Here is a 16,509-nt window from a genome sequence, read left to right on the forward strand (position 1 = left end):
GTGTCGAGAGGCAGGAGACCTTTTCTCCATTAACACCAGTGACAGGACCCGCGGGAATGGGGTTAAGCTGAGGCAGGGGAAATTTAGGCTTGACATCAGGAGGGGGTTCTTCAAAGAGAGGGTGGTTGCACACTGGAACAGGCTCCCCAGGGAAGTGGTCACTGCACCGAGCCTGTCTGAATTTAAGAAGAGATTGGACTGTGCACTTAGTCACATGGTTTGAACTTTTGGGTAGACCTGTGCGGTGTCAAGAGTTGGACTTGATGACCCTTAAGGGTCCCTTCCAACTCAGGACATTCTATGATTCTATGATTCTATGATTCAATCTGGCTAATGCTGAGGGCAGACAACAAAAACTGTTTTTACAAATACATCAACTCAAAATGGAGGACTAAGGAGAATCGCCATCCTTTACTGGATGGGGGGGAAACTTAGTTACAAGAGATGAGGAAAAGGCGGAGGTGCTTATTGCCTTCTTTGCCTTTGTCTTTAGTGGCAAGTGCAGTTGTTCTCTGGATACCCAGTACCCTGAGCTGGTAGAAGGGGATGGGGAGCAGAATGTGGCCCTCACTATTCATGAGGAAATGGTTGGTGACCTGCTATGGCACTTGAATGTACACAAGTCGATGGGGCCGGATGGGACCCACCTGAGGATACTGAGAGAACTGGCAGAGGAGATGGCCAAGCCACTTTCCATCATTTATCAACAGTCCTGGCTATTGGGGGAGGTCTTAGTCGACAGGCGGCTAGCAAACGTGACACCCATCTACAAGGGCCGGAGGGTAAACCCGGGGAACTGTAGGCCTGTCAGTTTGACCTCAGTGCCAGGGAAGCTCATGGAGCAGATTCTCTTGAGTGTCATCATGTGGCACTTGCAGGGCAAGCAGGCAATCAGGCCCAGTCAGCATGCGTTTATGAAAGGCAGGTCCTGCTTGACAAACCTGATCTCCTTCTATGATAAAGTGACGCACTTGGTAGATGAGGGAAAGGTGGTGGATGTGGTCTACCTTGACTTCAACAAGGCTTTGGACACCTTTTCCCACAACAGTCTCCTTGAGAAACTGGTTGCACTTAGCTTGGACTGGCATACACTGTGTTGGGTTAGAAACTGGCTGGATAGCCGGGCCCAAAGAGTTGTGTTGAATGGAGTCAAATCCAGTTGGAGGCCTGTCACTAGTGGCATTCTCCAGGGCTTGGTGCTGGGGCCAGTCCTCTTTAATAACTATATCGATGATCTGGATGAGGGGATCGAGTGCACCCTCAGTAAATTCGCAGATGACACCAAGTTAGGTGCGTGTGTCGATCTGCTCGAGGGTAGGAAGGCTCTGCAGGAGGATCTGGATAGGCTGCACCGATGGGGTGAGGCCAACAGTATAAAGTTCAACAAGGCCGAGTGCCGGGTCCCGCATCTGGGGCACAAAACCCCAAGCAGAGCTACAGGATGAGAGATGAGTGGTTAGAAAGCTGCCTGGCAGAGAAGGCCAGAGTGTTGGTTGATAGTTGGCTGAATATGAGCCAGCAGTGTGCTCAGGTGGCCAAGAAGGCCAACAGCATCTTGGCTTGCATCAAAAACAGTGTGGCCAGCAGGGCTAGGGAAGAGACTGTCCCCCTGTCCTCGGCTCTGGTGAGGCTGCACCTTGAGTACTGTGTTCAGTTTTGGGCCCCTTGCTACAAGAAGGACATGGAGGTGCTTGAGAGAGTCCAGAGAAAGACGACGAAGCTGGTGAGGGGCCTGGAGAACAAGTCCTACGAGGAGTGGCTGAGGGAGCTGGGCTTGTTCAGCATGGAGAAAAGGAGGGTCGGGGCAACCTTATTGCTCTCTACGGGTACCTTAAAGGAGGCTGTAGCGAGGTGGGGGTTGGTCTATTCTCCCACATGCCTGGTGACAGGACGAGGGGGAATGGTCTAAAGTCGCACAAGGGGAGGTTTAGGTTGGAAATTAATAACTTCTTTACTGAAAGCACTATTAGGCATTGGAATAGGCTGCCCAGGGAAGTGGTGGAGTCACCATCCCTGGAGGTCTTTAAAAGACGTTTAGATGTAGAGCTTAGTTATATGGTTTAGTGGAGGACTTGTCAGTGTTTGGTCAGGGGTTGGACTAGGTGATCTTGGAGGTCTCTTCCAACCGAGATGATTCTGTGATTCTGTGAAATGCCTGAAGAATGTCACTTCCATTTTCAATAAGGCCAAGAAGGAGGACTTTGGGAACTACAGGCCAATCACCCTCACCTTAATCCCTGGAAAGTTGAAACAGCTATTCTTGGAAGTGATTTTCAGGCAGATGAAGTGCGAGGAAATCATCAGGAGTAGTCAGCATGTATTCACAAGGAGAAGTCATGCCTGACCAACCCCATAAATTTCTATAATGAGATCAACAGCCTGATGGATGAGGAGGGAACAGTGGATTTTGTCTTCCTGAATTTCAGTAAGGCCTTTGACACTATCCCCCATAAGAACCTGACAGACAAGCTGTTGAAGTAGGGGCTGGATGAGCAGACAGAGCGGTGGGTTGAAAATTGTCTGGGTGAGTCTTTCTACTTGAGAATTCTCCAATGTATCACACAGTGATAAGGGCATTACCACCCTCTTGAATTATAATACATTCGAATTTTATCACCTTACTTGTTCTTTTGGCTTTTTTGACCAATTTCTGTTTTTATATTTCTACATCTCACACTTAATCAATTCTCTGTATTGATGTCCTGGACTTCTAGATTACTGATTTTTAACAAATGTGTGTCAGTATCAAATTTCATTAGCACTTACTGTTTAGATTTATACGAACATCACAGTTGAAATGATAGTACGGGATTGTGTAAGGTTTTTTAAAGACAATATTAAACAAGACTGGTCTTGCATCAGTTGTTACTTTGCAGATAAGTTATGCACCCTTTCAGTAGTTCTTATAGGTAAGTTCCTTAGCTAGCTTACTGTTCAGCTTCTGATTCTTCAACAGTTTCCCTTTTCTTCATTTTATCTGATATTTCATAGACACAATTATATCATGTTAGTCATATACAATAGGTTGTGTCATCATATTTTCTCTAATATGTATGTACCCAGTATATAACTCAAGATGCAAAGTTTTGCAAAATGCAGTTATTTGAAACCATTTTTCCTCTTCTTGTCACTTTTTTTTTTTTTTTTTTTTATTCTGGCTTATTTCTGAAATTTTAAAACAGGGGATTTAAGCCTCTGTATAAAAATGATTCAGGCTTATTTCAATGATGATAATTTTCAAAGCAGTTTTGTTTGATGCTTTTCTTATCTAAAGGTAAATGAGCTTACGCAGACAAACAAAACATTAGAAAACTGTTCAGAATAAAATAGAACTTTTGTTGTTGGTTTGGCAGTTTTGAAGAGGAGTATGGGATAGAAGGCTTTTTACCACGTGCCCTAGAAATCGATATGAGAATTTCATTTGTATGTAAAACAAACAAACAAACAAAAAACACACATTTATGAAAGAAGTATTCTTATTAAATTGGGTTCCAGCTTCTCCAGGAGAATACTGTGGGACACTGTATCAGGCTTCACCTCAAGAGCTGTATTCAGTTTTGGGCCTCTATAAGGGACATCAAGGCCCTGGAGCATGTCCAGAGAAGGGCTATGAAGCTTGTGAAGGGTCTGGAACACAAGTCTTATGAGGAGAAGCTGATGGAACTGGGGTTTTGTCTGGAGAAGAGGGGAGACCTTACTGCTCTCTCCAACTACCTGAAAGGAAGTTGTGGGGAGATGGGGGTTGAACTCTTCTCGCAGATAACCAGTGATAGAACAAGAGGGAATGGCCTCAAGTTGTGCCAGGGGAAGTTTAGGTTGGAAATTAGAAGACGTTCTTCTCAGAAAAAGTAGTCAGGCATTGGAACAGGTTGCCCAGGGAAGTGGTGCCACCATCGTCCCTGGGGGTGTCTAAGGAAAAGTTGGATCTTGTGCTTAGGCTAAATGGTTTAGTGTGTAATGTCGGTGGTAGGGGAATGATTGGATGGGATGAACTTGGAGGTCTTTGGAGGTCTTTTTCTTTTCTTTGTGAAGAAAAGAAAAAACATATAGTGGCTATTTGGCTCAACCCACACTCTTGGATATTCCTGTACAGTTATGAAGTCGGTGGGATTTTGAATGGATGCAGGAGTTCTACTTCTGTTTGTGGTCTCTGTAACTACTAGTTTTACCTCTGTATTCTTTTCCTATGTATTTTAACTTATCATTATTGCAGGTTTATCCTACCTTTATTGCAGAGATACTGAATGCTTTCTGTGCTTCAGTCTTTGCTTTAAGGTCACTCCCCCGGGACTCCTCGCCCCTGGCAATAGGACAAAGGGTATGGGAAATGGAGGGTTCCCCCCTGCTGGACGACGGAGTGGTTCGGGAGTGTCTGAGTGGGCTCAACGCACACAAATCCATGGGTCCCAATGGGATGCATCCGCATCTGCTAAGGGAGCTGGCAGATGAGATCGCCGAACCGCTCTCTATCATCTTTGAAAGGTCCTGGAGAACGGGTGAGGTGCCTGAAGACTGGAGGAAAGCCAATGTCACTCTGGTCTTCAAGAAGGACAGGAAGGAGGATCCGGGAAACTACAGGCCAGTCAGTCTCACCTCTGTCCCTGGAAAGGTATTGGAGCAGCTTGTTCTGGACGCCATCTCCAAGCAATTGGAAGAAAAGAAGGAGGAGTAGGCAGCATGGATTCACCAAGGGGAAGTCGTGCTCGACCAACCTTGTTGCCTTCTATGATGGCATCACCAGCTGTGTAGATGGGGGGAGAGTGGTGGATGTCATCTACCTTGACTTTAGTAAGGCTTTCGATACTGTCTCCCATGACATCCTACTAGCAAAGCTGAGAAAGTGTGGGATAGATGAGTGGACGGCAAGGTGGGTTGAGAACTGGCTGACTGGCCAAGCTCAGAGGGTGATGATCGGCGGAGCAGTCTTGCTGGAGGCCTGTGACTAGCGCTGTTCCCCAGGGGTCAGTGCTGGGTCCAGTCTTGTTCAACATCTTTATCGACGACCTTGATGAGGGAATAGTGTCTGCCCTCAGCAAGTATGAGGATGATACAAAGCTGGGAGGAGTGGCTGACACACCAGAAGGCTGTGCTGCCATTCAGTGAGACCTGGACTGACTGGAGAGATGGGCAGGAAGAAACCAAATGAGATTTAATAAGAGCAAGTGTAGAGTCCTGCACTTGGAAAGGAACAACCCGAAGTATCAGTACAGGCTGGGGGACTACCTGTTGGAGAGAAGCTCTGACGAAAAGGACCTGGGGGTCCTGATGGATGACAGGTTGACCATGAGCCAGCACTGTGCCCTTGTGGCCAAGAGGGCTAATGGGATCCTAGCGTGCATTAAAAGGAGCGTGGCCAGCAGGTCAAGGGAGGTGATTCTCCCCCTCTACTCTGCCCTGGTCAGGCCTCATCTGGAGCACCCAGTCCAGTTCTAGGCTCCCGGGTACAAGAAAGACAGGGATCTCCTGGAAAGAGTCCAGCAGAGGGCCACAAAGATGATACGGGGCCTGGGAGGGAATATACACTGAGAAGGAATCTTCTCAGTGTATATAAATATCTGAGGGGTGGGGGACAGAAGGATGTAGCCAACCTCTTCTCAGTGGTTTGTGGGGACAGGACAAGGGGCAATGGCTGCAAGTTAGAGCACAGGAAGTTCTGCACTGACATGCGAAAGAACTTCTTCATGGTTAGGGTGACAGAGCATTGAAACAGGCTGCCTAGGGAGGTTGTGGAGTCTCCTTCTCTGGAGATATTCAAAGCCTGTCTGGGTTCCTATCTGGGCAGCCTGCTCTGAGGAACCTGCTATGGCAGGGGGGTTGGACCCAATGATCTTTTGAGGTCCCTTCCAACCCCTACAGTTCTGTGATTCTGTGAAAACTGACCAAGGAAATTCCGGATGAATAAAGGTGATAAACATCCATATCAGACTTTTCTATGGTGATATGGTTGTGAGTCACTGCAATGTATATGTTTCTATAAAAGAAAGAAACGAGATATGGGAAAATAAAAGTACTAAATGGTCATTGAAAGCTTAGTTAGAGATTAAAAAAACATCTCCCAGCACTGCACAAAGCACTTATATTTTGATTTAAGATTTATCAGTCCTTTCATCAATATGAAGTACAAAAGGTACTGAGAAGCACTACTTGAAAGGATTTTTTTTGTTTGTTTTTAGTTTGGATTTCTATTATATATATATATATATATATATATATATATATATATATTTTGTCACATTACTTAGGGTACTGACTTAAGATTTACACAGTACCCTGAGCTATCGCATCAAAATTAAGTTCAGCCCATGCTTATTGTTTCAAAGTCTGGAATCTAATTTGTAATCTTCTCATCTCTCTCCCACACTGGAATTCATTGTTACGTATTCTTCCTATTTCGTAGCTGTGCATCTCATGAGTAAAAGATCCAGATTTATTTATAACATAGTTTATACATGTATACACGAGCCTGTCTTTAGATGTTATTTCCTATTTTACTTTAGTTTTAATATTTTTTTCCTGTTAGTATTCAATTTATTAATTTTTAGATATGCTTGTTTGTTTTCAACAGATGTCTATAACAGAAAAGAACATTAACTTCCTTTAAAGTATTTAAGTTGTCAGCATTAGAAGCCTTCTCATAACATTAACTGTATGGAAATAATAAACATAAAAACTAGAAGAAATAATTTACTTTTCTCCTTAAAGTGATGCATCATGAGCAATGACAATTGAGGCCAAAGACAGAAGAGAAAACTGTCCACTCTTTTGGTAAAAGATGGAAAAAAATAAGCCAGTCTTTATATTATTATTCTGTGTGAAATGTGTGAAAGACAGAAAATTGAAGGTCTGATCTTGCTGAGTACTGGGCAACTTCTTAAGATGTTGACTATTTCCTATTGCTATTCTAGATAATGGGATTGAAGAGTTCCATAAAAGGGTTCTTGGTTGAAAGAACTGCACTTCTAAGGTTTGCCAGGAATTCAACCACAATAAAGAAATTATTGTTTATATTAAATTTGTTAAAATATATATGTGTATGTGTTTATTTGAACCCAGTTATTCTCAGAGTCCAATGAATTCTGCAAATCTTTCTCCAGAGAACACAATTCCAAAATAAATCCTAGCCTCAGAACTACATTGCAGAAAGTAAATCCTCTGAGTTCTTTTGTTTTTCCCCTCAAATTATATCTTTTTCACAAGGCAAAAAAGCTGTACTAATAATAAACAATTGGTAAGCTGTGTCCCTTTGTATACAGAATCCCCAACATCCGTGCAAAGAAAGCTTTGATGCTCTTCTTATTTAGTTATGATATGGTTGAATGCCTCCACCATCAATGCTGATCTTTTCATAACTTTATCTTTTACCTTAATTATCTTTATGTGTTATGGGGTATAATTTACCATCTCTAATTTAACATCTCTAATGCCTGGCACAATCAGGCTATACTAATCATTCACTGTCTTTTGACTGCAGACTGAAGGATGTACTAAAACATATCTTTTATTTCACATTTTAAATTTAGATCACCTTAATTATTATTATTATTATTATTTTTTTTTATTTAGTCTTTATGATCTTGCAGACCCAATATTATATGTTATTGTTTTAAATATTTCCTGTAGTCTGTTTGTGAATAAATCTCTAATTTCCTTTCTCCTTCAGTATGACACACAATGACACATCTCCTTCACAATGACACACTTCAGATTTCTTCTTCAAATTTTCTCCTTCAAATTTGACCTATTTTGTCTTTTAGATTTTAAGAAGAAAACAATCTTTATAAGGATCAATTACTCATCACACAATAAAAAATTGAGGAGTTGACTTTACAATAAGCACATTGACAGCTTTTAATGTTTATGTCTGAAGTAAATCTATGAAAACAAAGAATAAAAGGCACTTCTGTTAAAGGTCCAAAAGAGCAAATGTACAATGAATAGAAAGGTCGATAAAATAATTAATAGACTCAGAGAAGGATGAAATAGAGGATAAGTTAGTCACATGATTAGTAAGCAGACGACAGTTCAGAAAAGCATCTCTAAACCAAATGCAGTCAGAGTTCTTAAATATTTTGTGAAGGAACAAATGCAACGTCTGCCTCAAAAGAAACATGGCCAACAGACTGAGGGAGGTGATTCTCCCATTCTACTCTGCGCTCATGAGACCCCATCTGGAGTACTGCATTTACCTCTGAGGCACCCAGCTCAGGAAGGACATTAGAACAAGTCCAGAGGAGGGCCAGAAGTGTGATCAAGGGGCTGGAGCACCTCTCCTGTGAAGACAGGCTGAGGGGGTTGGGGTTCTTCATCCTGGAGAAGAGAAGGTTCCACGGAGACCTTAGATTGGACTTCCAATACTTAAAGGGGAACTACAGGAAAGCTGGGGAGGGATACTTTGTCTGGGAGTGCAGTTGACAAGGAGTTTTGGCTTTAAACTAAAACAGGATAGATTTAGATTAGATATTCTAAAGAAATTCTTTATTCAGAGGGTGGTGTGGCACTGGAACAGGTTTTTTCAGAAAAGTTCTGCATGATGAATAAAAAACACAGATGTTTCTTAGCAGATAAGCATCTTCTGTATGGCTTAGAATGTAAAATGAAAAATATTTGACCTGTTTTTGTTATAACGTGAATTACAGTATGATGTAAGTGGACATCCTATATTCAACTGATCAAATATGACTTGAGTATAGCTCCAATGATTTTAGTAGAATTGTTTGTTTGTTTAAGGAAAAAAACATTAATTCTAAATATGATTTTTGTTTGTTTGGTTGGTTTGTTTTGTCTTATCAACAACATATATGTTATCATATTTAGACAGTGAGGACAAGAAGCATATTTTTGCCCTTGTTAATAGCAAACATTTTTATATCATGCAATTATATTCAAAGGAATTTCACCATTACTGATAGTATTGTAATGTCATGAAGAACTATATTAAGGGGAAGGGAAGGAGAAGGAAAGGTGAAAGGAAAGAGGAAGGGGAAGGGGAAGGGGAAGGGGAAGGGGAAGGGGAAGGGGAAGGGGAAGGGGAAGGGGAAGGGGAAGGGGAAGGGGAAGGGGAAGGGGAAGGGGAAGGGGAAGGGGAAGGGGAAGGGGAAGGGGAAGGGGAAGGGGAAGGGGAAGGGGAAGGGGAACGGGAACGGGAACGGGAACGGGAACGGGAAGGAAAAAAAAAAAAGAAACCACTTTTTTTTTTGTAACAATTATTGTTCTTTCATTCTTGAAAAACCTTTATATTTTTCGACATATCAAAGGGAAACAGAAGTTGTTTTATATGCAGTGAAAGTAATACAGTAGAAAAAAATAATGTGATGTTGTTGAGTTAATATTTTACATGGATCATTGTGGAAAAGCACAACACATCACTTCTACTTGGCAAAGCATCTTTATTTATGAAAGAGCATAATACATCAGAAAGAAATATTTCTGTCAACCTCACAGCCACTTTCTATCTGCTTAAATGAAGGCTTCCCTTTGTATTACTCCTCCCTATAATGTAATACTCTCATGGCTCACGTCTCTGTACACAGCACATTAATTCTGCAGACATTAATCCGTTTCATAAACCACCTCTATCTCTGCTGTGCCTAGCTGTTTGACTTTTCTTGCTGTCTAGTTTCTTCCCTCTGACCTAATTCTGCTTCTGTTATTTCTTCTGTGTTTCTCTGGCCTTTCTGCTTTCTTCTTTTCCTGATATAGAGAATATTAGGTCAATGCTGCAAGCAATTTCAGATTCAGTTTTTGAAAACTCAGACCCCACATTCCCAAACTGGTATAACAATTAAGTCAAGTCAGTAGTATGTATCAAACTGTGTAGCTTCCTCTCTACTTTTTTCAGTGCCTACTGTCAGGCAAATACCTATTGCTTGCTTTTTTTGCCGTGTCAGTAACTGGAGGCAGGCAGAGTCAGGACCTATTGCTTTTTTTTTGTTTGCTGTTTTTTGTTTTTTTTTTTTTTTTTTTTTGTTCTGTATATTAGCATTGATCTTTAAACTCATATATTGTGTAGGTTTTAGGTAGCTACAGATCTGCCAGATGTTGGCTGTTTCCTCTTTTTGATCACATCAAGGCTGACAGGAGCTCTGTGTGCACAGTTTCTGTATGGCATCAAGCTCTAAGAAGTAGTGCTCCTGTATATGACATGTCATGGTATTTGAACTCTAGCAGAAATACAAAAATTGTATTGTCTTGTTGTCTGTTGTCTTGATTTCAGTTAGGACAGAGTTAATTTTCTTCCTAGTAGCTGGTGGAATGCTATGTTTTGGCTGAGGATGAGAAGAGTGCTGATAACACTCCGATTTTTTAATTGTTGCAGAGTAGTGCTTACACCAAGCCAAGGACATTTCAGCTTCTCACCCTGTCCTGCCAATGGGCAGGCTGGAGGTGCAGCAAGAACTGGGAGTGGACAGACCCAGAACAGCTGACCCAAACTGGCCAAAGGGGTATTCCATACCATCTGACGTCATGCTAAACAATATATAAGGGTGGCTAGCCGGGGGAGGGGGGCCGGACTGCTCGGGGTTAGGCTGGGCATCGGTCAGTGGGTGGTGAGCAATTGCATTGTGCATCACTTGTTTTGTACACATTATGAGTAGTAGTACTATTATCATCATTACTGTTATTATTATTATTGTTATTATTATTTTTTCTGTCTTAATAAACTGTCTTTAACTCAACTTATAGGCTTCACTTTCCCATTTCTCTCCCCCATCCCAGAGAGGGAGGGGGGAGGGTGAGTGAACGACTTTGTAGTGTTTAGCTGCCAGCCAGGTTAAACCACAACACCTGTATAGTCTCCAAATTCTGACACAGAATCACAGAATCACAGAATCTCTAGGTTGGAAGAGACCTCAAGATCATCGAGTCCAACCTCTAACCTAACACTAACAGTACCCACTAAACCATATCCCTAAGTTCTACATCTAAACGTCTTTTGAAGACTTCCAGGGATGGTGACTCCACCACCTCCCTGGGCAGCCCGTTCCAGTGCCTAACAACCCTTTCAGTAAAGAAATTCTTCCTAACATCTAACCTAAAACTCCCCTGGCGTTACTTTAGCCCATTCCCCCTCATCCTGTCACCAGGCACATGGGAGAACAGGCCAACCCCCACCTCGCTACAGCCTCCTTTAATGTACTTATACAGAGCAATAAGGTCACCCCTGAGCCTCCTCTTCTCTAGGCTGAACAAGCCCAGCTCCTTCAGCCGCTCCTCATAGGACTTGCTCTCCAGGCCCCTCACCAGCTTCGTCGCCCTTCTTTGGACCCGCTCAAGCACCTCGATGTCCTCCTTGTAGCGAGGGGCCCAAAACTGAACACAGTACTCGAGGTGCGGCCTCACCAGAGCCAAGTACAGGGGGACAATCACCTCCATAGCCCTGCTGGTCACAGTGTTTCTGATACAAGCCAGGATGCCGTTGGCCTTCTTGGCCACCTGAGCACACTGCTGGCTCATATTCAGCCGACTGTCCACCATCACTCCCAGGTCCTTCTCTGCCTGGCAGCTCTCCAACCATTCCTCTCCCAGCCTGTAGCTCTGCTTGGGGTTATTGCGCCCCAGATGCAGGACCCGGCACTTGGCCTTGTTGAACTTCATACAGTTGACCTCAGCCCATCGGTGCAGCCTATCCAGATCCTCCTGCAGAGCCTTCCTACCCTCGAGCAGATCGACACACGCACCTAGCTTGGTGTCATCTGCAAACTTACTGAGGGTGCACTCAATGCCGTCATCCAGATCATTGATGAAGATGTTAAAGAGGACCGGCCCCAGCACCGAGCCCTGGGGGACGCCACTAGTGACTGGCCTCCAACTGGACTTGGCTCCATTTACCACAACTCTTTGGGCCCGGCTATCCAGCCAGTTTCTAACCCAACGAAGCGTGCGCCAGTCCAAGCCAAGAGCAGCCAGTTTCTTGAGGAGAATGCTGTGGGAGACGGTGTCAAAAGCCTTGCTGAAGTCAAGGTAGACCACATCCACAGCCTTTCCCTCGTCCACCCAGCGCGTCACTTTGTCGTAGAAGGAGATCAGGTTCGTCAAGCAGGACCTGCCTTCCATAAACCCATGCTGACTGGGCCTGATCGCCTGCTTGCCCTTCAAGTGCCACATGATGACTCCCAAGAGGATCTTGGGCTGAACACAGATTCCAGCAAACCTCAATATTATCTAGTAGGGAAGTAGCTAGAGTAGGGGGTCTGTTTTCTGTCTGTTTTGGGGATCTGTGAATGTACACATTGAAATAATCCTGACTAAGAACATTAGGGAAAATCTGGGAATAGGATAGGCTTTTCACAATGTATTAGAGAAATACTGCATGGAATACCCACTATCTCCTGCCTCAAACTATGGGGAGCTTTTGGAAAAGACACATTTGCTCTACACTAAGACAGCCTGGTTTAACTGTGAACTTTATTCTGCTTTTGGTACCAATGGAGGTAATACAAACTGACTTGCAGAGCTGACCACAGGTCACTTTTTGCTGCATTCAGCTACAACCATGCCTACTGTATGTACTGTTACAGTGACAACCTGTCTTGCGCTTCATGACAACTCCTCCTCCTAATAGAATTTTTGTTTTGTTTTGTTTTTGTCTGAAACCAAAACCTATTTAGTCTATTACTAATATTAATCTAATAAATCTGTGAAACAATTTGAACTGAAAGAGAACCTTGTATGAACTTCACTTCCCCAAACTCATACCATCATTTATTATTACATTATTTAATTATGTGTATAGCTATAGGCCACACCAGTATCTTGAGTAAATATATATTTATATTTTTAAAGGAGATTTTTTCCATAAGCTTTTATCAGAAATGTTTTGTGACTCAGTCTTCTCCTGTTAGGTGTTTGTTTCCAGTCTCCAAAACTCAATGATGGACACATAAGTATGGAAATAAGTTTCTAAAATATGTGGATAGAATCTCCCTATTAAGGATCCTAAATCATATAACTTTCTCTAAAATCTATAGGGGAAAATTAGGTACTTATTTTAGGAGAACAAGTTCATTGCACATCTGGAATTAAAATGCAAATTAGAAAAATAAATTATTCAGATTAAATATTACAGCAGTACTCATTAAAATATCTTATGTCCCAAAGTTATGTCAATGAAGAAGCATTCTTTTCAAAGATCTCCTCAAGGTTAAATTGCTCATATTTATATCTTGCATAGCCACACTCATAAAAATAATTGCCAGTTGTCTAACCTGTGCAGCTTGTCACACATGTAGTTTCTTCAAAGAGAGCTAAAATGTCAAAAGGTGTATGAAATTTGAAGTTATGATAACAGCATATAATTTCAAGTGCAGTTGATCAGCTAGATTCTATGGAAAAAAACATCCATTTAGTCCAATCATTTTTTTTGTGTATTTATCTCTTTACAGAGTTAACTTGAAATAAATAAAAGTATTGAAACTATTATTTTTCTACTTTGTACTGCTGTTTCACTTAAATTAGCTAGCTTCCCTGAAACTAGGTAGTTCAGACAGCATCTTAAACTATATGGTATTTTTTATGCATCCAAATTTGAATTTAATTTCAACATGGAAAGTATGTGGACACCGGAAGAGAAGTTAGGTGACACAGAGAGACTACAGAAATGCAGCTCACCATTGTAAGGAGAAAATTTGTGTGCCCAAAGCTCAGTTAGAGTTGAAACTAGCCTGTACTGTGGGGGACATCAAAAATGGCTTTTTAAAGTATGTTAACAGCAAAAGGTAACATCAGTCTGTTATTTCATGAGGTTGATTGCCTCAGAGATAGGGATGTAGACAAAGCAGAGACATTTAATGACTTCCTCACCTGTGTTCAACACCAATGATGATTTGTATGAACCAAAAATGAACTGTTTGCAGGAATGATGAACTCCCAGCCAATGCCAAACTTGTGTGGGATTTTCTGCTTCAGCTGGATACACTTAAGTCTATGGAGCCTGATATGATTCATCTTAGGGTACTCAAAGATCTGGCTGATGTCATTGTAAGACTGTTACAAATGGCTCAGTCTTCAAAATAGGATTATAATCAAAGTTTACAATTTCTTAAAGGAATAGAGGTAAGCAAACAGCGCTGGGTGCTCCGGGAGTCTCTGCCTCAATAGGACGCACACCAGTTACATCAAGTAGCTGATTTTTATGCTAATTATAATTATAATTAGCTTCCGGGATCCAGTCCCTCCTACTGGAGCATGCGCATCAGTCTCCGGTGGTCCCTCTGGGGGTCTCTAGGGGTCTTTCGTGCTGAAGGCTCGTAGTCTTCCTCTCCAAGTTTTTTTCTTGTCCTTCCCCTTTGTACTCCTTGGCAGCATGTCAAGCTTACACAGCGCCCCCTGCAAGTTTTGTCTCCTAGCCGTCCTTCAGCTTCTTTTTTTTTTTCTCCTTAATCTCCTGGCCACCTGGCCAGACATCAGGGGCTTGCATAGTGTCCCATTCAGAAGCCATAACAGTCACTAGTTGTTAGCAGTTGTTCTGAAACCCCCAGACATCAGAGACTTCAAAGAAAGAACATAAAAACACAAATAGCTCTCTTATTGACACTTCACGAGTAGTTAAAACATTCCTCACAGGCCATTCACAGGGACACTCCAGTCACACCTATAACAGTGCTAAATCAACCACAAGGAAGGCAAAAAAGGCTGTAACTGTTAGGAATAAGAGTTCAGAATAACAAAAGCAAATAGGCTCATGCATTTGAGGAATATTTCTGAAGATTTGATAATTTGTCTATAATGAGGGGGAGACTGGGACACTGGGAGGAAAGGGAAGAAATGTTCCATACTGACATGAATCAGATGAACATACATAACAAGACCTCTCTCAATTATTTTTCAATGGTCTTCAGAATCTGGAGAGGTACCAGTTGACTGGAACCTGGCAAATATTGTGCCAATTTTCAGGATGGTAAGAAAGAAGACCCTGGTAATTACAGGCTTGTCAGTCTCTTCAGTGACTGGTAAAATTATGATGAAAATTATTCTGGGAGTTATTGAAAAACAGCTGAAGGACAATTGTTCACAGTCAACATTGGTTCATTAGGGGAAAGTCCTGTTTAACTACATTTCCATTTATGACATGGTTACCCACTTAGCTGACCAAGAGAGGCCAGTAGATGTAATCATTTTGAATCTTAGCAAAGCTCTCAATACTGCTTCTCACAGTATCTTTCTGGACAAAATATCCAGTATACACTCTTTAAGCCTCGATAAAGAAAATAATATTTTAAGGAAAATATAGCATAACATAAAAGCATAACATATTCACTTGAAAGGGACATAAGATCACCACTTTCAGCTGCCTGACCACTTGGCTAATCAAAAGTTAAAGCATATTGAGGGCATTATCCAAATAACTCTTTAACACTAAGAGGCATGGGCTTTCTACCACCTCTCCTGGAGGTAGTTGACCAGTGTTTGACCACCCTCATGGTAAAGAAATTTTTCCTAATATTTAGTCTGAACCTCTCTTGGTGCAGTTTTATGTCATTCTCATGCTTCCTGTCATTGGTATCAGGGAGAAGAGACTAGCACCTCCCTTTCTACTTCCCCTTCTCAGGAAGTTGTAGAGAGCAATGTAATTGCCTTCTTTTCTCTTAACAGGACAACCTATGTCCTCACCCTCTCCTCATAAGATATGCCTTCCATCCCTTTCGCCAGCTTTGTTGCTAAATGCTTGTAAGGACCTTAACATCCTTTTTGTATTGTGGAGCCCAGAACTGCACACAATACTCTAGGTGAGGCTGCACTAATGTTAAATATAGAGGGAGAGTCACAGCTGGGAGAATCACCTCTATGGTGGAAATCATTCTTCATGCATAAATTAGATTATATATATCAACAATGAAAGCCTATAGATTATTATCTGGTTCTTAAGATGAGTCATGATTTGTTTTAGCAGGTGTCATGTTTTGTTGTGAATACTTTTGTACAGTTCAGTTACATATTTAAAGGAACACTATAATGCCTACTAGGTTTCTAAACTCAAATATGAATTACTTCTTTAAAGGAAAGATATTTAGAAGAAAAAAATTGAATATATAAAAATTAAACAGCTGTTTTATGCATGAGAAAAAAAAAAAATCCAATTGCATATGATCCGGTTTTGAGCTTTCAGTTTTTTGATTTCTTTCTTTCCCCAGAATTGTTCCATGTATGCATTCAATCCCACATTACTTTTCAAGAGCCAGGCAAAAAGTTTCTAAATATGTTTTTTTAGTTTTGTAAGGTACCCCCACGAAATCAATGTTCTCAAAGTAGTTCAAAACATTTTAAATATGCAAGTAAAAGAACAAAAATTCTGTAAAGGGGGTCTTACAAACCTCCTTCAGGTCAGATCCACCTGCTCACCATGGGCTCCTCCACAGGCTGCAGTGTGAAGATCTGCTCTGCCATGGGACCCATAGGCTGCAGGGGGACAGACTGCTCCACCAGGGGCCTCTCCACAGGCTGCAGGGAAACTTCTGCTCCAGTGCCTGGAGCACCTCCTTCCCTCCTACTGCACTGACCTTGTTGTCTGCA

The sequence above is a fragment of the Anas acuta genome, chromosome 1, assembly GCF_963932015.1.
Source record: "Anas acuta chromosome 1, bAnaAcu1.1, whole genome shotgun sequence".
NCBI lineage: Eukaryota > Metazoa > Chordata > Aves > Anseriformes > Anatidae > Anas > Anas acuta.